Here is an 8,214-nt window from a genome sequence, read left to right as displayed (position 1 = left end):
ACACAGCTGGATAAAAGACACGAGTTGTGTGAGAGTTTGCATCAGAGATGGGACCAAGTCATTGATTTGCAAGTCCAAGTCTTGTATAAAAGTCCTACATCCTAAACTTTGAGTATTGAGTCCTAAATAAGTCAAAATGCACTCTTCATTAAATGTAATGCCATTATAACAGCAGAGTAAACATATATTTCACTTACAAAAATTATGAGTACTTTAAGTACTCAAGCGCGACTGAAAATAATCTCGTAAAAAACTGACCTGACATTGAACTTTCATGGAGCACTGTTAACCAGGACCAAAACTTAATACATTTTCATTTTTCTGTCCTGTGTTGTTTTATTATTTAACTCATCTGAACTTGGACAAAATGTCTTTAGCTTTCTCTTCCCAAATCGGAGTACAGAAAGGCATCGTCCAGGCACAATGCAAAAGTCCAAGTGAAGACATGAGTAACTGGCGTTAAAGTCCAAGTCGGGTTGCAAGTCTTTTTCGATTTTGTCAAGTCAAGTCTAAATTTATCAAATTTGTGACTTGAGTCTAAGTCATGTGACCCGAGTCCATACCTCTGGGTTTTTTATGTAGTTTTGTTCTTAAACACGATGCCCCATGACTTCAATACATCACAAAGTTTCTGTTTTTGGATTCCTCGTTCATCGTGGAGGCATGAGAGAAAAAAACGTTTTCTTCAATCTAACAGGGGTGAGTAATTGATATTACGGTTCAACCGATATTGATTTTTTCAGGGCTTATGCTGATTATTAGTACTTAAAGAGACAATAACTGATATTTGAAACCAATAGGCATTTACAACAACAACGAAAATATTTCTGTTTTAAGAATTAAGAATCTGGAATACAACAAACTCTACACAAAACTTTGTTTAAATGCCTTTAGCAAATGTTTAATCAAATGGTGCATACAGATGGTAATTTGGGGGTTGAAGTATTTCTTCAACTTTGGCAGAAAAAAAGGCCTCCCCGCTTCACTAAAATCGACATACACCTTGCAGCTGAGGAGGAGGAAAGAGATGCAGCAAGAAAATCATGTTAGAAATGAGAAAAAGTCTCTTTGTCACTGGAGCTCTCAGAAATAACCGCTAAGGCGACGCCCTCTACGTCTGTGCAGAGAAACCTGCAGCTGATGTCGAAACACGACGCAGCGAGCTAACAAGCTGATCTGCAACAACGAGCACACCGGGGGAGGCTGCTCTGACCGGGCTCCAGCAAACTGGGCCGGGCTCTAGCAGAGGGATCCCGGGGGCCCCAGCACCCACCCGCCGGGGCCCGACACAAGGACACAACCTGCAGCGGCACCAGCTGTCACACAGGCCATCACGGGCCTAACCAACGCCGCCTGTCACTCACCCAGCGGAGGGCCGTCAATCAGGCTGCACCCAGGAGGGAGCTGGGAGGCGGGCCCCCGTCCGGCCCCAAACAAAGACATACTTACATTTGCAAGCGGTTTCAGCGCCACTACTATTTTGAAAGAATGATAGAGTGGTCCTGATAAGAGTAATGACAAAGGACAAAGAGCGGAGGGGGTCTGGGGGAGAGGGGGTCAGATAGTAAAGAGGTGGGAGAGCTTGATAACATTCACACTCTGCTTACATCTCTCCATTTGTGTTGGTGCCCCAGGAAAATCTCATTAGGGACTTCTGGCTGGAGACCTTTATGTTTGTCAATTGAGTTTCTCAACGAGTAAAAGAAATTCTTTGTTGTTTGATCCGTGGCTCTAAAATACTATAAACCTTTTTAGTTTGTTGAACACAAACTGACAATAATATTCAAGGTACAGTGTGCAGCATTCAGGTGGATACAGTGGCAGAAATTGAGTTACTATAATAAGTATGTTTTAGTGAGTAACTTTTGAAGTTCTACAGTAACCCAGAAGGGACAAACCAAACACTGGCTCTTGATAAGGCCATGAAAATGTTTGTTTTCACGTTGGTGTAATCTGCAGCTGCGCCACAAAGAGCAGCATTAGAAGCCACTTTCACCTGTTCAAGGCAGGAATATCGTGCCATTATGACACCTCGCTGTTCTGTATATAGCAGACGATTGCAGAATGGGGGGACAGAGTTGTCTCGCCTTTAGTCTGCCAGTAGAGGTAGTAATAGTGCCAAAACGTTGCCTAACAGCCGGGCAGGACGGGATCATGGCCCAATAGCTACGCACGTGTTTACTGCCAAAACAGAGGGGAGGAGAGCCGGCATCAGGGCGAGGCTGAATCGACTTGGACCGAGAGCTTCTCCTCTACCAAGCCTTTTTCTGGCTAATGTCTGGTCGCAGGATAATAAAGTGGATGAGAAGTGATTGAGACTCACTCAGCAATGGGAGATCAGACACTTCTCTGCGCACATCTTCACAGAGACATGGTTAACCCCTAACATCCCGGATCAACTGTTACACTGGATGGACTGACCTCGTGGGAGCCATTTGGACACAAGACTCTGATGCAAATTCAAAAAATTGCACTGCAGGAATTGAATGATGCCATCAGCAGCAACATGCCCAAGAAACCGGATGGAATTTTCATTGAAGCTGCTGATTTTAATCAAATCATCCTTAAACTCCAAATATGTAGCAGGATCAAGTATTTCGTTTTTTAAAACTTGGTTTAAAAAATGACCAATAAATCTACCTTCTATTGACATAATTACATCACACACAGAGGCTATCAGGGGCTTACAAGTCACTAACTTGAATAACTGACAAGTAATTATGCTGTGAAGACAGGATGATATTCTGGGGCGCACATGCTCAATGCAAGGGGATTAATATTAGGACAATTAAACAAATCAATTACGTACTCACCAAGAAGCCATCCACCATGCACTGTGCCAGCTTGCAGCCTGCTCCATGCTGCTTGTTAGAATGAATGAACTGTGTGTTGATCCAGGCCACCTTGCCACAATGTTTGTTAATTGCATTTGCACATCACATATGATCTGTACAATCATCAAATTGAAATGTTTCACCCTGTGATGGTGCTTTTATAGCAATGTGTGCAGTCGATAGCTCCGGTTACATTAGGAAAACCGGCTCTCGCTGCAAATTGCGCTTTAATGTTGGCCTGTTCAACTACATCGTATGGGAATTTGATACCTGGCTCACATGCAGATAATTCCATCCCACGCAGCTGGCATGGCTCGGCTCAGGATCGACTGGCACAGTCCCCTGTCGCTAGGAAACCTGGTGTGGTCAGCACCTGTATGGGCATCAGCCGAAATCTAAAGTGGCTGATGAGCCAGTTGTCATAGCGTGCCAAAAAATCCTCTCAGTCCCTAAATGTGCTTTCTATTTGTAGTGCACCATTTGCAATATCTTCTAATAATGCTAAAGCTGTTGTTAACAGTATTTTCTGCACCATTTTGCACATGTTTTTATATCCACTCATCTAATTGCCGACAGGTGGATGTGTTAAAGGTTCATCAGTGTCTCTGATGTGCACATCACTCGTTGTTTTCACATTTACAGTTTCCAAGCATCACCTCTAAGTGTCGCCAACGGATCAAAGGCAGTAGAAACGTGCGTACGCCAGCCATGAAGTTGGCGTGAAAAGCGGCACATTTCCACGGTCATTTCACTCGATACATCTGAATGTGAGCGTGGAAAAGGGCGTGCGCCACATTTTTGTGCGTATGCACCCTTTGCACATGAGAAATAGACCTCTGTGGATAATTTAGCTCCCGGTAAAAACTGCTGAACAATAAACACTGAAGGAATTCTAACAGGGAGAAGTTTCAGCTGTTTGCAATCTGCAATCCTCACCACTAAATGCCACTAAATCCCCCTAAATCGTACACTCTGCTGTTTAAAGTGCTTGTGAGTCACATTGTCCCCTTATGTCATGTCCAAACTTACATGAGAAATTTGCACATCTAATTCTCCCACCTCACTGCATTCTAAAAACTAAAACTTCAACAAATTTGCACCCATGTTTTATGTATGTAGTAAGTTATATCATATTTTAATGTTTTTTTTAGTATTTAATGTTTTAGTATATTTTAAAGTGTATTATGGTACATACTTTATACTGTATAATCTGTAGATAAACATTTTATTCTTACAGATGTGTTATGGTTTATTTCTCAATTGAGACACATTTTTTTCTCTTCTAGTGTGTCACATATATCTTTTTTTTTTTGGCTGCTCCGTTGCATCGCCTTACTAACTCGCAGCTGTAATAAAATAATCTCCCAATTTTGGATCAATAAAGTACATCCATCCATCTATCTATAGTTGTGGAATTACAAAAAACAACAAACAATACAGAGAAACTCCAAGGAAAACACACACCAACACTCAGCTTGGTCATATTTCACATTTTATAATAAGCTAACCCTTCAGCTCAGAATAAAAAAAATATGTAAAAACTATTTTAAATACACAGGTAAAAACCTTTTTATTTACTTGTTAAGGACCTATTTCCTCTCTGGTTCAGTTTCTATGAGCCTCTGTTAACTTTCTCCCCTCTCGGTATCTGCTGCAGTAAAAATAAACTAACAAGCGAAAGGTGTTGAAGACTCTGTGGATTCTCTTTAGGCTTTTGTTGTCTTGTTCACACCTACCTATGAGTTATTCTAATTGCATGTTTAGTCCCTTTGTCGGCTGGCAGGTAGGGGATTGCCTGTAATTGAGGTCACGCCTAAACCTTTTGTCCTGACCTGCTTATTAGACCCTCGCTCCGTCGTCCTGCATTTTATCCAAACCTACGGCCTCACTTCACTGCAAATATGCAGAGGATTTGCAGATAAAGGAAGCAATGTTTCAATACAGAGGACTGACTCAGGTGCTATCAGAGATAGTTTCATCCTCTTTCCTATCTCATGCTTTATCTCTTTGAGGACAATCGTCCTCCATTTGGTCGCTTCTCTCTCCTGTAAACGACTGACATCCTAACGGCAAACAGCGCAAACTCGACCTGTCAGAGCGAGACCAACACCTGCTTTGTGGCCGAGCTGCCGAAAGAGGAAGAGAATGAAAAGAAGTTCTACGAGCAGGACAAAGGCCGCTGCCCTGAGCTGTTTGTGTTGGGAGATGTAGACCACTGATGCCGTAAGCCTCCTTCTCTTCGGCCTATTGTTGCTCCCGTTCAAATTTGCTTTAGGTTCTGTGGACCCCACCCGAATGAATTCCTCCTTTCCCTCCACCTTCACCACTCTTATCTGCAGCAACAGTCTCTCTCTGTTTCTCTTCACATTTGGGCCGAGGACTATAAACAACCCTCAGTTATATGAGATAATATTGGAAACACCTCTCAGGTAAAATAATAACAGGGATAAATTGTGAGAGACACGACAAGAGAGGTCAGCAGCACAAACTTTTATTTTCATTATCAATTAATCTGCAGATTATTTGTCTAATTCATCAGTTAAACTTTTGGCCTACAAGGCGTCAAAAAAATTCTCAAAATAATATTCTAATGGCGTCTTCATATGTAATGTTTTTGTTTCCAAAATCTTAAGTTAGTTTATTATTATCATTATTATAGTGGCCTTCTCTCCACTGGTGAGCTGTAGGTGCAGTAACTTCAGTCTGATGCGAATCACAAGAGACATAATCCATTTTAAAACCTCTACTGAAAAAAAGTTTAAATTGCATTTTTATATTTTTACATTTTGATGCATAACTATGTTCTATACAAAGTCAGAAAACTCATTTTTATGATTTTTAAATGAACTTATATTCCTATATTGTGGCTCTTGTGTGAAATCATAGCATATTCTTCCATTTAAGGAGCTGGACGTGTGCAGCATTTTTTCACTGTTAAACTTAAAAATAAGAAAAGACAGGATCAGTTGTTCTATTCAAAATAGTTGCAGATTATTTTTCTGTTATTAAACTCATCATTTAACGGAGCAGTGATTTCTAGTCTGCATCTATTTTTTGTGCCCATTTACTTAGATTTTATTGAGACAACTGCAATCTGCAGATGAATACTATGTGTTCATTTCCTTATACTGGTGGATAATGAAATAATATGTGTTCAAGAAATAGTTTTCTTTCAATGAACATTAAAGGTACGATGAAGGATTTTTCCCGAGAAATTAATTATGGGCTATTCATAATCTTATTATTACGAGAATTTTCATTTAAATGTTTTGTTTTTATTTTTATTTATTTATACATACAATTTCATAAAGACTTATTTTTTTGTCATTTTGCATTAATGCAGCTTGAGTAGGTTTATTCAGGATAACACAATACAGTTCAACTGCACCCCAAATAACACATCTCTGAAATAGTTTTAGAAACATTATAACCTACATGAAGTTTATTGCAGGACTGCTGTATTAAGTGCATTACTTTTAGCTACACTACGTGTACCCAATAAACCGAAAATCGAGAGTAAATTCTTAGTGAGCATAAATCTGCCGCAACACAAGGATATATACATTGTATTGCATAGTTAAAATTTTCTCCTAATGCATTTGTAGCCTCTTTTTAACTGTTTAAGATCATTATTTTATTTTATTTTATTTTATTTTTTTACCAAGACTGCTGATGTAAGATATGTGAAATCAGAGTGCTCAGATTTGTGAATAATGTGTGAACATATTAGGCCGAAGTGAGATTTAAATATTAGAAATAGTAAGCATTTTGAGCTCATAAAACAGCAACTTACTTATGCATGTAGGTGGTTTTATTTAAACTGAAGGCCAATGCATTTCTTTAAAATAACAGTAAAGGAAGTAAAAATATGTGTCATTGTGATACTGCATTAACTTTAGAAATAGTCGGATTATAAGCAGTTTCATCAAAAGCAAATGCAGAAAAAAAGTAACTTATTGAGGCTGACTGAAAATAAAATTGCATGTGTAGTTTTGGGTTTTGAATAAAATGTAACGAAAGAAGAGAAAACAAATTAAAATATAAAACTTAACTAGAAGCATCAATTTAAAATGACACTATTCTAATGAAATATTTTACAAAGTGCCATTATGTACAATTCTTGCACATTTTGACACTCTATAATACATTTCTCACGATCACGACCTCACAAAAGCACCAGCGCTATCACAAGCAACACTGCATCTCATAATGCTGTTAATATAATAATCAAAATAATGCGAGATAAGAGAGAGGGGCTCCCTGTAACCCCAAACACTGACGGGGGGGTAAGAAGTGTAATCTTCTCCTCTTATCTCCAACAACCCCCCTCACACTCACACACACACACACACACACACACATTAGCATCTGTTATCTCACAATTATCATATACATTAGTCAACACCTGTTTCACTTAACCTCGTTTAATTAGGGCCATCGAAACGTTGCGCTTCACTCAAAACAATACCATCCGACATGTAAAAGGCCAGTTTGTTGTGGTTCAGTCAATAAAGTAACAAATAAAAAGCGATGGCTCTGAGGCTGAATGGCTTTGTGTTATCAAAAATATTCATTTTCTTACTTATTTCATGAAAGACCTGCGAGTTTATTTTGGAGAAAAGAACAAATCTGTCTTTGAGCGGCACTTTTACGCGTGCGTAAAATGTAATTTATGTAATTGTTTATTCGCGTAATTTAATGTTTTGGCGATAATAATTAATTCAATTCTCAGAAACTACAGATCTGTAGGTGATGAAGTGTCACAGAAGAGACTGGCGGGATGTTGTTAACTCTTTCCAGGTCCGCCTCTGAGCTCTCCGCCGATTAGTGCCAGACATGCGAAGTGTTAAATTTGTCATAAAAATACATCAAACTGGTGAAAGATTTCTTATCGTCAAAACTAAATAAGATGTAAAATAAAAACACAATAAAAACGATGAAACTGGCTCAATATTATTATCACTTTTTGAAACGTGCAGTTTTCTGTTTATGGGCTGCGAAATGTAAAGGGTTTTTTTTTTTTTTTTGCTGTTATGAAACTTAATCTAAAGACTATTTTATGACAAACACATGTTAATTATTACAATGAGCATATTGTTATTTTCATGCGTATTTATTCACCTCTCCAAAGAAAAGGTCGCATTTGAATTGAAACTTCTCTTCAAGATCTTCGTGTTGCGATAAGTAGCACATATTTAGCCTCTCCACGAAAACGCTAAAAGGAACAGCGGAGGGCTCCTTTGATGGGATTTGTTGCCAGTGAAAGCTGCGGGTCTTTTGAACGGAGCTGTCAGTCACCACCGGAGGGACCTCCCCCCTCCCTCCCCCCTGCAGACCCACGCTGGCAGCTGGCTGTATATAAACAGATCCAGGAGACTGA

This window comes from Plectropomus leopardus, chromosome 9 (assembly GCF_026936395.1).
Source record: "Plectropomus leopardus strain MGB_pleo_1.0 chromosome 9, ASM2693639v1, whole genome shotgun sequence".
In the NCBI taxonomy this organism is placed as follows: Eukaryota; Metazoa; Chordata; class Actinopteri; order Perciformes; family Serranidae; genus Plectropomus; species Plectropomus leopardus.
The sequence above is the reverse complement of the archived record's forward strand: the minus strand, read 5'-3'. Positions refer to the sequence as shown.